At 40.3% G+C, this 15,547-nt stretch overlaps 1 protein-coding gene across 1 annotated transcript in view; it reads right to left on the reverse strand.

Annotated features, from left to right (window-relative positions):
• Positions 1-10,692, reverse strand: part of BTBD10 (BTB domain containing 10) — a 93,709-nt gene extending 83,017 nt beyond the window's left edge. The window contains exon 1 of the mRNA XM_003781114.3: positions 10,530-10,692. The gene's annotated coding sequence lies outside the window, so the exon portion shown is untranslated. The remainder of the gene's footprint in view (positions 1-10,529) is intronic.
• Positions 10,693-15,547: the final 4,855 nt, after the last annotated feature.

Here is a 15,547-nt window from a genome sequence, read left to right on the forward strand (position 1 = left end):
AAAAAAAAAAAAAGAAATATGTTTACCAAAGCATTTACGGCACAAAAGAAATAGAACACTAAATTTCCAAAAGTAGGGAATAGGCCAGGCATGGTAATCCAAGCACTCTGGGAGGCTGAGACAGGTCTACTGCTTGAGCTCCGGAGTTCGAGACCAGCCTGAACAAGAGCAAGACCTCATCTCTAAAAAATAGACAGGCATTGTAGCAGGCACCTGTACTCCCAGCTACTGGAGTACAGTAGCTGAGGCAAGAGAAATGCTGTGCCCAAGAGTTTGAGGTTGCTGTGAACTATGATGCCATGGTACTCAGCCCCAGGACAACTGAGTGAGACTCTGTCTCAAATAAATAAATAAATACACAAATAAATAAATGTAGTAAATTAATTATATATATATTCTTACAATGTTAAAAATAATAACATAAAACACAGTTATCAATAAATTCTTTTTTTATTTTTTTTTGAGACAGAATCTCACTATGTCACCCTCAGTAGAGTGCAGCAGCATCATAGCTCACAGCAACCTCAAACTCTTGGGCTTAAACGATACTCTTGCCTCAGCCTCCCAAGTAGCTGGGACTATAGGCACCGGCCACTATGCCTGGCTATTTGTTGTCATTGTTGTTGTAGCTGTCATTATTGTTTGGCAGCCTCGGTGTATGTGGCTACCACCCTAGCCACTGAGCTAGAGGTGCCAAACCATCAATAAATTCTTAAGTGAAAATAGTAGGTTATGAGATTAATAAACAAACACATAACAGGCTAGGCACAGTGGCTCAAGCCTGTAATCCTCGCCCTCTGGGAGGCCAAGGCAGGAAGATCACTTGAGGTCAAGCATTCAATATCAGCCTAAGCAAGAGTGAGACTCCATCTCTACCAAAAAATAGAAAAATTAGCCAGGCATGGTGGCATGCAACTGTAGTCCTGTTACTTGGGAGGCTGAACCAAAAAGATTGCTTGAGCCCAGAAGTCTGAGGTTGCAGTAAGCTATGATTGCACCACAAAATAAGCCTGTCTTAAAAAAAAAAAAAAAAAAAGTAACAAAATGTTAATTTTTAAATCTATGTATGTCTATTATTTTAATTTCTCAAAAACTGTTAACTCATTACAAACAGAATAATCCCAATTTAGGGTGTATTTAATTGTGCATTTAATTGTGTGTATGTATGTATACACACATATCTATTAGTAATTGGAAGCAATTACTGGGTATGAGATTGTGGCACCGTTTTCTTCCTTGCCCTTTGCTAAATTTCCCAAATTGCATGCAATGTGCATTAGTTTTATTGTTATAAAGAAATTACTCCAAAGAAATCTACTCTAACAAGAAATGTTCCAAAGTACTCATAAAATAATTCTAAATTATTGGGCGGAGCCTGTGGCTCAAAAGAGTAGGGCGCCAGCTCCATATACCAGAAATAGTGGGTTCAAACCCAGCCCTGGCCAAAAACTGCAAAAAAAAAAAAAAAAAAAAATTCTAAAATTATTAAGACTACTGTTAAATAATACCATTCACTAGGGAATCAAAGATAATCAAAGATGCCATATACTTAATTTAAAATAAGGTAGTTTTTCCCTTTCTTAATGTTTTGAATTCGACGAACATGAACAGCATGTACGTATGTTTATAAATAATATACACATACTATCATAACAGTACTATATATATAAAACATATACACAAAAAATAGAAATGAAAAAAGGAGATAGTAAAAAATAAAAAGAATTCTACTCTTTTCTTCATGTTGCAGTGAGCAAGTTTTTCAGGAACCCCCAGAAGTACATGGAACCAAGTAGGCCCAGGGAATCACTGGAATAAACCACTCAGAATCAGGAAACTGGTGGATCTGTATTCCAATCCTTTCTACCATTAGCCAACACCTTTCATCAAAATTTGTCAAAGGGCTTGATTCGTACTTCAGTTTTCTCTTCCAAAGTTTAGAATGTTAATGATACTAAAGATTCTTACAGTCTTATGGTTTTATAACCCCACTAATCTTCTTCTGTTTTTTTTTTTTTTTTAAACGGAGCCTCAAGCTATCCCCCTGGGTAGAGTGCCATGGCATCACAGCTCACAGCAACCTCCAACTCCTGGGCTCAAGCGAGTCTCCTGCCTCAGCCTCCCAAGTAGCTGGGACTACAGGCGCCTGCCACAACGCCCGGCCATTTTTTGGTTGCAGCCATCATTGTTGTTTGGCAGGCCCGGGCTGGGGATTTGAACCTGCCACCTTTAGGTGTATGTGGCTGGCACCTTAGCCGCTTGAGCCACAGGCGCCGAGCCAACCCCACTAATCTTCAATAACTATTATCTCATAAGAGAAACCGAGGCCCTTTGAAAAAGTCACCAAGAAGGAAATAAGAATGTCCCACAGTTGGCCTATAGCAGAGCCACATACACTGAAGGTGGTGGGTTCAAACCTGACCTGGGCCTGCTAAACAACAATGACAACTGCAACAAAAAATAGCTGGGCATTGTGGCAGGCATCTTTAGTCCCAGCTACTTGGAGGCTGAGGCAAGAGAATTGCTTGAGCCCAAAAGTTTGAAGTTTCTGTGAGCTGTGATGCCACAGCACTCTACCGAGGGCAACATGAAATTCTATCTCAAAAAAAAAAAAAATGCCCCACAAATAACCATAACACGGGATGTTAAATTCTTCTTGAAGAAAACTCTAAATGAAAATAAAAGAAAACTCTAAATGAACAAACAAATGCTGAAAATAGATTACTTTGCCTTCTTGATGTGAGAAAAATCAAATTCAAGACCATAGTGTAAAACACAAACTGTCCTGAATGAAATTATTACCTTTAAAATAATTCAAGACTATCTATTTGCATGACCATCCAAAAGTGAGAAAACCATTAAAAAAAAAAAAATTGCTGAACAATTTTGCACCCATGATTCTTCTCAGGTATCAAAGCTTTAACTTTTATTTCTAAGCTGACATTTCATGTAGTCTACAAATAGAAAATTGAGGATAATTTCCTACTCATCTGCTATAAGCAATAATAGTCAAAGATATTAAAAGGAAATAAATTAATAAAAATAAAATGTTCTCATTTTTTTAGAGGTAGATAATAGTATCCTCATAGATCATTTTTAAAATGACACATCTTCCATTCCAACCTGACTTCTTTTCTTAGGGAAAAAAAATGCCACACCATCTCTCTATTCAATCTAATCTTTTTTCCTTTTTGTCTACTTCTCTACCTGGCATTCAAATTACATAGAATACCAGATATTAGTCACTGGATGACAGCTTGAAAAAGAAAAAAAAGAGCTTCCCATTGTTCAATACTTACTAGAATAAATAGAGAGAAAAGAAAATCTCCAAGGGAGAAGTCATATTGGCAAGGCTATAAATAGTCCATTTGAACTTGTTCCCGCCAAACGAGACAAACAGATATGAATGTAAATTTAACTGATGGATGTGTTTCAAGATCCCTGGAGATACAAGAAGTGGGGAGAAGGAAAGGATGATGCCAGCACGCTATTTTCCAAGCATAAACACAGACTCAAGCACTAACATACATTCATACATCATTTTACTATCTATATAGCACTTTTATACACTTCATTTCACTTCATCTTTAAGTCCCTGACAATTGTATTCCATACACTTTTTTCATATGAGGAAACAAAGGCTCAGAGAGATTAACATTAATGTCATAGAGCTAACAAGTGGGTTTTAAACACTGATCTAAACGATTCCAAGTAAGACATTCCAAGCAGAAAGTATGATTACAACTTAAAATGACCTTAGAAAAGAATTATTCATAGTTTCTAATAAAGTACTTCAATTAGTGATTCATTACGACAGACTCTTCATTCCTAGCTAAACAAAGGGTTTTTTTGTTTTGTTTTGTTTTTTTGAGACAGAGCCTCAAGCTATCCCCCTGGGTAGAGTGCCAGGGCATCACAGCTCACAGGAACCTCCAACTCCTGGGCTCAAGCAAGTCTCTTGCCTCAGCCTCCCAAGTAGCTGGGACCACCGGCGCTCACCACAACGCCCGGCTATTTTTTGGTTGCAGCCATCATTGTTGTTTGGCGGGCCCGTGCTGGATTCAAACCCGCCACCTTAGGTGTATGTGGCTGGCACCTTAGCCACTTGAGCCACAGGCGCTGAGCCTAAACAAATGTTAATTTCAGTTTGTCACCAAAAATACAAATACTCATTTCAACTACAAACACTAAAATAAGTACTATTTAATCAGATCCTTTACATTTTTAAAAAGAATAATATAAACTATTAATAGCATGAAGAAAAATGTTTTTATTGGCAAAGATACCTTACAATCTTCAGCAGTCTACTGTGACATAAGGGCATGTATTTGATATGAAATCTTTCCTCTTTATATTCAAGATTTTTATAATTCTTATTAATATTATGTTTTTATATTATTCAATACTATTTAGGTTAAAACTTATTATTTTATTTACTGTTTATTTTTTAACTTTCTATTATTAATTTTTCAAATATTCACCTCATTATATATCCTTACCTGCAACTAACATTTACCAAGCTCTTAATCCTTTCCCAGAAAGCATCCCTTTGAATTCTGATCACCATCTGTGTTCAAGCTGTCGAGATTACAACCTTCTTAGCAAGGTAGGTCCCAAAGTAAACACGAGCAAGCCATGTTAGGGAAATGCAACATTAACTTAAAGCCCAACAAAGATTCTATTAAAGAGAGAAAAAAACGTCTTACAGTTCTTCCTCCATTAGCAAACATCCATTAACTAACATTTCTTCCCTTACTTTTGGATCAGAATCAACAAAGAAATAAAGAAGTCAAACACGCAAAGACAAAAATACAACTGAATCCAAAGGCCAAAAAAACCTTACTACTTGTATTGTAAATTAAACTTACTAGAACTGTAGGTAGGTGTTCCATTTCCTTTTCCCTCATAGGAGGGCAACCTGTGCAGAAAAGCCTACCATATAGATGACTAGAGAATGTATTATTCTAAGAATTGAAAGTTCCAAAAATAAAACCAGAAGGCACTGAGAAAAAGTACACCCAACCTATTCTCCTAGGCTCACTTAATCCTCCTTTGGGAAGGTTATCTCAGGAGGAAAGCTATTTCCAAGAGAGATCTTCCTACTTAAAATGCATGGCAGAAAAACGATAGTTTCCCTTTCAACAAGCAAAATCTTAGCAAATATAAAACAAATCCTTCAAAAATGTCTTTAAAACTCTAAAACAGGAGCACCCACAAACATAATATGTATCTCCTATTTCATTTCCTATTCCAGAGGCAGAGTTTGGATGAAGAGATAGTAACCTAGGTTGACTTGAGAAGACTGGGCTACAGTGAAAAAATCAAGTCTGCAAACTACAAACAAATCTACAAAGCAGACCTGATTAATAAAACAGTACTCTATGCAGTCTTTGCTTGAGTTATGATACATTTAGTTGTAAAAGGCAAAAATCTTTACAAAATTCTACAACAAATAAAAAGATACTTGCCTGAAGGCCAAGACAGGTAACAGGTAGAATTCTTTTTTTTTTTTTTTTTTTTTGCAGTTTTGGCCAGGGCTGGGTTTGAACCTGCTACCTCCAGCATATAGGGCCAGCACCCTACTCCTTTAGACACGGGTGCCACTCTGACAGGTGGAATTCTTAAGCTCAGGAATTTGAGATCAGCCTGAGCAAGAGCAAGATCCCATCTCTAGTAAAAACAAAAAAACTATCTGGGCTTTGTGGCAGGTGCCTGTAGTCCCAGCTGCTAGAGAGGCTGAGGCAAGAGGATCGCTCAACCTCAAGAATTTCAGGTTGCTGTGAGCTATGACCCATGGCACTCTACCCAGGGCGTCAGAGTAAGACTCTTGTCTCAGAAAAAAAAAAAAAAACTAAAAGATACGTAACCATTTCATCTTCCTTTTCAAAACTCTTCCTCACCTAACTTCCTCTCTCACTCTTACCCTGAGGAAGGACCCTCAACCTTGCCCTCTACATAATCAAGGACCACTTCTTACTAAGATCTGACCTCTAAAACTCCCATTCCCCACAACTCAACTAGGTATGAGTCAGATTATGTGATCACGTTAATGGGTAAATAAGGTTTAATCCATAAGGTTCAATTTCACATAAAGTTTAATCAGAGTATCTATCCTTCCTATAAGAAAAGTTAGTTAACCCAAATCAATTTTTTAATGGACATTGTAAGGAAGAGGCACTAGAATGCCTGCTTCCCATCACACTTTACCTATTTCATTGCCAAACCCCTACAACCCCATCAGCCAGGGAATAAAAACCAAGAGTTCACTCTTTCTTCCAGTTAAAGTCAATGCAAAATAGCATTAGGAAGTTAGGAAGACAATGCAAAATAGCACAGCAAATAATAAATATTCACATCGTAGCTGGGTACAGTGGCTCATGCCTAGGGTGACCAGATTTTAACATTGGTAAGGCGGGACAACATGGCTGGCGGGCGGGGCGGGGCAGGGCAAGGCCTGACAACAGTGCAAACTTTGATAAACCGTTCTCGATAATCACTTCTCGACAATTATTTGTTATTATTACAGTTTAACATTATAAAATTAACAAAAATAATATAAAACTCATATTCTAGCGAAATAGCCACATGGCAGCTGAAAACCATATATTCCCTTCCTGTTCTCCCGCCCGTTCGTGCTTTCTTTCCAAAAATCGGGACTTTTTGAAAACGCCGCAGGACGCAGGACAAATTGTTAAAAAGCGGGACCGGTCCCGCCAAAAGAGGGACGTCTGGTCACCCTACTCATGCCTATAATCCTAGCACTCTGGAAAGCCAAGGCAGGTGGATCTCTTGAGCTCAGGAGTTTGAGACCAACCTGAGCATAAGCAAGAGCAAGACCCCTTCTCTACTAAAAACAAAAACTAGACAGGCATTGTGTAGGAAGCCAATAATCTCAGCTACTCAGGAGGCCAAGGCAAGAAGGACACTTGAGCCCAGGAGTTTAAGGTTGCTGTAAGATATGACGCCATGGCACTCTAGGAAGAATGACAGAGTGAGACACTGTCTCAAAAATAAATAAATAAAGGCTCAGCGCCTGTAGCTCAGCAGCTAGGGCGCCAGCCACATAAAGCAGAGCTGGCAGGTTCGAACCCAGTCCGGGCCTACCAAACAACAAAGACAACAATAAAATAGCCAGGCATTGTGGTGGGTACTTGTAGTCCCAGCTACTTGAGAGGCTGAGGCAAGAGAATCACTTAAGCCCAGAGTTTGAGATTGCTGTGAGCTGTGTCACCACAGCACTCTACCCAGGGGAACATAGTAAGACTCTATCTCAAAAAATAAATAAATAAATAAACAAATATTCACATCCTACAATAGATTGGAGGGTTTCCTGGATTTAATTATACAAATTGGGGGCAAGTGCAATAGGGCTTCTAAATAAACTAATTTGGCTTGGCACCTGTGGCTCAAGCAGCTAAGGCGCCAGCCACATACACCTAAGGTGGTGGGTTCGAATCCAGCCCGGCCCACCAAACAACAATGACGGCTGCAACCAAAAAATAGCAGGGCATTGTGGCAGGTGTCTGTGGGTGGTCCCTGCTACTTGGGAGGCTGAGGCAGTAGACTCGCTTGAGCCTAGGAGTTGGAGGTTGCTGTAAGCTGCAATGCCACAGCACTCTACCCAGGGGGACAGCTTGAGGCTCTGTCTCAAAAAAATAAATAAATAAATAAACTAATTTCCCTACAAGATACTTGTAAATCAGCTTTGCTCAGAACTCTCAATTATTAAACCATAAATAATGAAAGATTTCTTCCTTCAGTTATTTTCACAGGAAAAACATTAATAATAAGTACTAGATCAATTTTCCCTACTATATTTAAAGACTGTTAAACTTAACTACTGGTTCCAATTAGAGTTGGCATTTTCCCCCAATTCCCTGTAAAGTCTGAAATTCCAAAGTAATTGACCTATTTCTTTTAAACCTCATTTTTTCCAGTTGTAAAATTTATTGATTCTGACCTATAATAGAGATCCTAGAGACCACATTATAACTATAGACAGGTTTGGGTTTGACTGGGCCACATTATTTTTTATTCTTTAATTAGTTGCATTTTTAAAAATCAAGAGACTAGGCTGGGTATGGTGCCTCTGACCTATAATCCTAACATTCTGGGTGGCCAAAGAGGGAAGATTGCTTGAGCTCAGGAAGTGCAGTGAGCTATGATGACTTCGCTGCATTCCACATGGGGGAACAAAGCAAGAATCTGTTTCAAAAAGAAAAAATCAAGCTGGGCATGGTGGCTCACCCTAGCACTCTGGGAGGCTGAAGGAGGTCTACTGCTTGAGCTCAGGAGTTCGAGACCAGCCTGAACAAGAGTGATATCCTACCTCTAAAAAATAGCCCGATAGCCCAGCATTGTGGTGAGCACCTATAGCCCCAGCTACTGGGGAAGATGACGCAAGAGAATCCCTTGAGCCCAGGAGTTTGAGGTTGCTATGAGCTATAACGCCAGAGCACTCTACCGAGGGCAACAAAGTAAGACTGTCTCAAAAAAAAAAAAAAAAAAAAAAAATCAATAAAGAGACTACACGCAAAAAAAATCTAGACTTCCTGTGTTCTCTTGAGAATGGTGAATGGGCCAATATTCATATACTGCATTAATCAGGCGGACCTGAGAATTGGACACCCCTCTATAAACTCTCTAGTACAGTTCATTCATTTTCATAATCTAAAGGCATGTGAGTTTGTTACTCATAACTATCCCTTTGAAAGGTGCATAATATTTTCCCTATCACTTCTAAACTTCACTAAGTCACCGAAAGTGAAAAGCCACAAAGCAGACCACAGTGGTTTGCAACTCCATGGTTTCATAGTTAATTATAAAAAAATTCACAAGGCTTAGAGGAAAAGAAGATGAGAAAGAACAAAATTCAGACTGGTGGAAGGATAACAAGTCCATCTAAAAGCTTTCGAGGGTGGGTGAGAAAAAAAAGGTGAAAACACGAAATTATTGAGACCCTGAAAGTTTTCTTGACTGAACACTATGCTATTCTGGTTCCTTACCACACTCCATACTTCAGAACCTCCCATCCTACTTTAAGTATGAGAATAGCTATTAGGTCATAAACTCCAAAACATGAAGAAACTCATGGAACACCCTGACACCTTCAAAAACAATTGTTCTCATGCACTTCTTTACCAGCCTTAATCCACCATCAAATCCTTTTCCAAGTATTTTCTACTGCTTTCTGCTTTATCTCAACTGCCAAATGCAGTCCTGGGTTTCAGGCCTGGATTTCGGCACCAAAAGGCTGGGTCTCCAGTACAGAAACTATTTCTGCCCTTACGGTAGCCTTCTTTACTATACCTTGTATTCCAATTTCTCCTTCATTCAAAATTTATCCCTAACCCCCTCTCTAAAAAAAACTTGATGAAATTTGTATAGTTGTGGTAGGGTACAAGGTAGGGATGGGGAAAAAACCCAACTGTCCAAATAAAATAAATTTCCGAGCCCTGCACTGTGGTTGATGCCTGAAATCCTAGCACTCTGGAATGCTAGGGAGGCTAGGGCAGGTGGATCCTTGAGCTCAGGAGTTCAAGACCAGCCTGAGCATGAGCATGAGCAAGAGCAAGACCCCATCTCTAAAACCTAGCCAGGCATCGTGGCCGGCTCCTATAGTCCCTGCTACTCCAGAGGCTGAGGCAAGAGAATCCCTTGAGCCCAAGAGTTTGAGGTTGCTGTGAGATATGACACCATGGCACTCTACCCAGGGTGACTGAGTGAGAATCTTCTAAAAAAAAAAAAAAAAAAGAATACCCTGTGCTCCTTCATTTAGATTGTTAATTTCAATAAAAACATGAAGACTGAAAGATTTTTAAAAATGTATAAAATCATTTGCTTTGCTAAGTGCACAAAGTGACGAGCAAGTGAAGCTTTGTTGTTAGCATGTCTGGACTAGTGACTTCTCATGGACTCAGAATATTTAGGAGATAAGAAGCAGGAAACCTGTGAGGCCCACATAACAAATTACTCAATGATGTATCACCTCTCCTCACCCCATTCCCAAAGATAAGGGTGTCAGGGGACTTACGTCCGAAGAAGAAATCAGTACCTACAAGTTTGGGAAAAACCAAGCTTTACCAGACAGGATACGGTTACAGCATAAAACCAAGCAGCGTATCTTCAGGATCTCACTTCTCTTCACCCAAAGGGAGACCACACACCACCTCATCCCCTATTGTGATGCGCCCTCCTCAGGAAGTCGCCGCGTTAGCCCAGTTATGTCAGGAAAGGGGCGGGGCACAGGGTTACTCTGCCCTGGAAAGGAGGGATGAGGGTATCGCCTTCATCCCCGGGGAAAAGGCCTCAGGACTCCCACCCAAAAGCAGCACCCTCGAACCCAAGTCCCATCCCTGCCTCCCTGAATTCAGTGCCCGAAGTCGGAGCCAAAGCGCCACCCTCGGATTCCTAGCAGGGTCCGGCCGCCAGAACCACAGCCACAGCAGCCGGTCTCTCACGCCCAGATTCGGCCTCCGCCCCTTTCCTCCTTCGCCCCCGCCAAGCCCAACCTTCCGCGCCGCCCTCACCGAGTTCCCCAGCGGAGTCCAGTAGTCCTCGAACCTGTAGTCCCTTTTAATTGTCCACTGGCAAAAGCCGAAGCCAGCGACACCTCGGCTTCCTCCTCAGCGGGATCCCTCAGGAGGTGTCTGGAGGTGGCCACTCACTCACACAGGAGCGGCTACCAGCGCCGCCCGGGCAGGTTGCAGGCCGGCTCCTCAACCTCTTCTCGCGAGAGCCTGCAAGCCAGAGAAGAGAGGTTAGCTACATTCTCGCGAGAACCGTGGCTCTCCGCCCAGGGTGGGCGGGGTCCTGAATATGAGGGCAGTTGAGAGAGCTCAGCCTAAGGTGGGCTCTCAGCCGGCCGGGTGACAGAGCTGAAAGGAAGCCTCCGCTCCACCTCCACACACAGGTATCCGCACGGGATCCACCCCTAGAGCTGAAAGAAGTTGCCCCCAAACCTTTGAATCCCACCTTTTCCCTTTGACTTCCTGTCACCGTTAAAAAAAAAAGCGGACAGTGTCTACCGCCCTGAGTTGGAGAAGTACGTCTGGGACTCAGTTTGTTCAGAGAAAGCGTTTGTCTCGACAGAGCAAGACTCTAAGACCGCCTCTGCCGGAGTTGATGAGAGGCGGTAGTCGTGAGCGGCACCCTCTATTCCCTTGCGTCCCTCGCTGCTTATTTTTAAACTCTGGGTTGGCGAGAACCGTTGTGCCAGCTGAAACTCCTGCAGATTACCGGCTGTGAAGCATCGAGAGTAACATGGATAGATATGCTCCTTGAGGACAGAAAGTCGCCGAGCGATAGTTGCAGTCATTTACCTACACCGAGCCCACCTTGTGCCAAAAGCTGAACTATAAAACCGGGAATGCGGGGGAGGACGAGCAAAAAAGACACGGTCTTTGCCCTCGAGGTTTGCACGCTGGGAATGACATCTACACAAAAATAGATAATCCCATTAATCTGTAATGCAAGCCAAGCAGCTCAAAGCGAGCTGTCCGGAGCGGAGAGGGAGTAAGATACAAGATCCGGTGGAAGGATCTACCTGCCCTGTTGAGGAAGACTTCACTAGGAAGTGACATTGGAGCTGAATATTAAGGATGACCAAGAGTTCTTCAGTTTTTGAGAAGAGTCAAGGGTGTGGCAAAGAGAGGAAGCAAAGAGGGAAGAGGACCTAGTTTGAGTCATTTGGTATGAAAACAGATATTGAGAAAAGAACTTAGTTGAAAAGCCCTTACTCACTGTTTAGTTCAGAAGAGAAAATTCCTGGCTCTGATGATGTGTGATAACCCACGTTTATACTAAGGAGATGAGCAATTGAGCCAGACAGTTACAGGATAGTGAGCTGCTGCTTCCTCCTCTAGGGACACTTAAATGTCAGAAACCTAAGAGAAACAGAGGTTATTGTCGTAGTTTACCAAGTAATTTTATAGACAACACTCTGCTAACTTGGAAATAGCCAATAATTTTTGAAGATGTCTATGTAAGAAGAGCAACCAAATAGGAATTTTGTGTTAGTGACAGGTAATCTCACCAAGAAACTTCAGGGAAATCCTCACGCAAAAACAACAAAAACCTCATCAATCTTATTATCCAAGTTTTTCTCCAATAAGGAGGTAATTCTTTTTTTTTTTTTGAGACAGAGCCTCAAGCTTTCCCCCTGGGTAGAGTGCTGTGGCATCACAGCTCACAGCAACCTCCAACTCCTGGGCTCAAGCGAGTCTCCTGCCTCAGCCTCCCAAGCAGCTGGGACCACAGGCGCCTGGCCATTTGTTTTTTGGTTGCAGCTATCATTGTTGTTTGGCGGGCCCAGGCTGGATTCGAACCCACCACCTTAGGTGTATGTGTCTGGCGCCCTAGCCACTTAAGCCACAGGCACGAGCCAGGAGGTAATTCTTGTAGTTAGGATTAGTGAGGTCTGTTAAACAGAAACAATTTCCTTCTATCAAAAGAGAAACCGTCATTTTCTTTAAAAAGGCTCTGGTATTTTACTGTAGTTTCCACACACCTCCATTTAGACACATATTATTCTAATGTTATATATATTTATATGTATGCTATAGTTTATTTGGCTCATCCTACTCTATAAGTAAGGCCAACATTTAATAGGAAACAAAAAAAATTATTGTAATCCCGCTGTCAGCCAACTTGGTGCTCTCTTTAGCATAATTTACAAGTTCTAGGAATTTTTTAGGAAACAGAAGAATAATAATGAAAGATTTGGGGCAGAATATGGAAACTTTGGTCCCTGCTGGAATCTGTTCAAACCATCATACTTTGATGGAGCCTGGAGCTCATTTCATTCTGTTATTTTGAGGGTGAAATCTAATAAAGTTCCCTCTGTCCTTTGCTTTTAAACAGAAAGGCAACTTTTCAAATATTAATGTGTTAACATTGGTAATAGCTATACAAATAGTAGATAATGATATTAGGCCATCAAAAATCACCCCCCACACACACACACAATAATGTGTAAATGCTAGCTGACTGGCTGCATGGTCTAAGATTCAGAACTTAATGCAAAAAAAGTCAGTACAAAAATTTTTCTTAATTTTTTTTTTTGAGACTAGAGCCTCATTCTGTTGTCCTCGCTAGAGTGCCATGGCATCCTAATTCACAGCAACCTCAAACCGTTGCCTCAGCCTCCTGAGCAATTGGAACAACAGGTGCCTGCCAAACGATGGGCTAGTTTTTCTATTTTTAGTAGAGAAAGGGTCTTGCTTTGCTCTCCCAACTCCTGAGCTCAGGCAATCTACCTGCCTTGGCCACTGGGATTACCAGTGTGAGCCACCGTGCTGGGCCTCAAAATAGAAATAAAGTGAAGTTTCATAGAAAAACAATGAACAAACATGTTCCCTTGGTTGTCTGTAGTATAGCACAAGAAGGCAAGATTGTTTCAAAGCAGATGATAAAATAGGGTTCTAGTGGAATAGCACAAGAAGGCAAGATTGTTTCAAAGCAGATGATAAAATAGGGTTCTGGTGGAATGCTGCAAGTTGATGATAAGTCATAAATTCTGAATCTTATTTTTAAAACTGGAATTTCTTTGTACCACAAAGTTTGAACAGTGCCATCTAATGGCATGAACAGGCAAAGCACACAAAGATCTCTACCCCCAAGCAGCAAATATACTTACTGATCAAGATTTTGTGTAAGAATACTGAGAGATACAGACATTATTAATAAACATATTCTCCTGATAAAATGAGATGTATAGTTAAATAACAAAATTAAAACAAGTTGGATCATAGTGAGATAGAAATACTGTGCTATAGGAGATCAAAGATAATAAAGAGTATTTCTAACTGAAGAGATGTGGAAGGTAGAAGAAAGGAAAAGAAAGGAATGATGTTTGATCTGGTCTTAAAAGATAGGATTCATGCATAAAGAGATGGTAGGGAGGGGCATTCCTAAGAAAAGACCAACAAAGGTATATTTTAGTTAGCTTAGGTAAGTATCTTATAAGGAGAACAAAGAGCTATTAATAGGAACAAATAGGAAGTATTATGAAAAAAGTAGATTGAAATTAGAACTTAAGGATTTGGTATATTAGGTTAAAGCAGGTGTGTGAAAACTTTTTTTTTTAATAAAGTCTAGCTTGCAATAGGGGAAAAAATCTCAGAAGTTTCAGTTTGTGACAAATGCTATTAGACTCCTGTGAAAATTAACAAGGTAATCCAAAAAATTACATAGAAATGCAAAACACCTAGAATAGCCAGAAGACTTATGAAAAAGATTAATGGAGAATTTAGATATTTTAAAACTTAATAGGATGCTACAGGAATCAAGATGGGATGGTACCGATGCAGAGCTAACTATTAAATAAAATTAAGAATCCTGAAATAAACCCTTACATTTATAGTCGAACTGATTATTAGCAAATATACCAAAACAATTCAATAAGAAAAAGATAAGCTTTTCAAAACTTAGTGCCTGTCCTCATTTGTACAGTGAAGAGTAAAGAAACAGAAAAAATAGTAGCGCCTTGTACCAGAGTAATTGGATCTCCATATGCAAAATGAAGAACAAGAAAAATTTAGATCTTCACCTCATCATACACAAGAAAATTAATTCTAATGGGTCATAGACCTAAATATAAAAACTAAAACTACAAATTCACTAAAAACAATTTAGAGAAAAAATCTGCATGACCTTGGGTTAGTCAGAATTCCTATATATGACATTAAAAATACAAGCCATTACAAAATTAATTTAGGCTTCATTAAAATTAAGCTATTTGAGCTTCAAAAGACAACATTAAGAGAATGAAAAGATAAACTATACACCGAGAACATCGACTTTAAGGGAGAAACTGAGGCAAAATTAATATATTACTTATTGGGCCGAGTTTGAAGACAGGAAAGTTTAGTGCCCTGATTAGCTGCTCCAATTTGCAACAGTTACAAGTGGATTTATACAGGGGGGGAAAAAAGCAATTTCTAATTGTTGACCAAGATGCCCATAGTTCAGTGGGTAGGGCGCCAGCCACATACGCCCAGGCTGGCAGGTTCGAACGAGGCCCAGACCAGCTAAAACAACAATGACAACTACAACAACAACAACAAAAAATAGCCGGACCTGTGGCAGGCGCCTGTAGTCTCAGCTACTTGAGAGGCTAAGGCAAGAGAACCACTTAAGCTCAAGAGTTTGAGGTTGCTGTGAGCTGTGATGCCATGGCACTCTACCCAGCATGACAGCATGAGACTCTGTCTCAAAAAAAAAAAAAAAAAGCAATAGATTAGTTATACATTGTTCTTTATATCACAACTTCTAGGAACATGAAGATAACCCATAAGGCAGCTAGTCATGGAACTACAAAGAAGAAAAGACAGATCAAAATGCCTTTAAATCATTGCCCTATAGGGCGTGAGTTTGAGAGAGGAGCCTGGCTAAAGCTTCTCATATCTCCTTAGGCCTGATGTATTTTTTTTTTTTTTTTTTGCCTTAGCCAATTGAGCCACAAGTGCCAAGCCCATGATCAGAATTCTTAAGAAAATAGGCATAGAAGGGACATTTCTTTTTTTCTTTTTTTTTTTTTTTTTTTTTT

Source organism: Otolemur garnettii, unplaced genomic scaffold, assembly GCF_000181295.1.
Source record: "Otolemur garnettii isolate 467f Iridium unplaced genomic scaffold, OtoGar3 scaffold00001, whole genome shotgun sequence".
Lineage (NCBI taxonomy): Eukaryota > Metazoa > Chordata > Mammalia > Primates > Galagidae > Otolemur > Otolemur garnettii.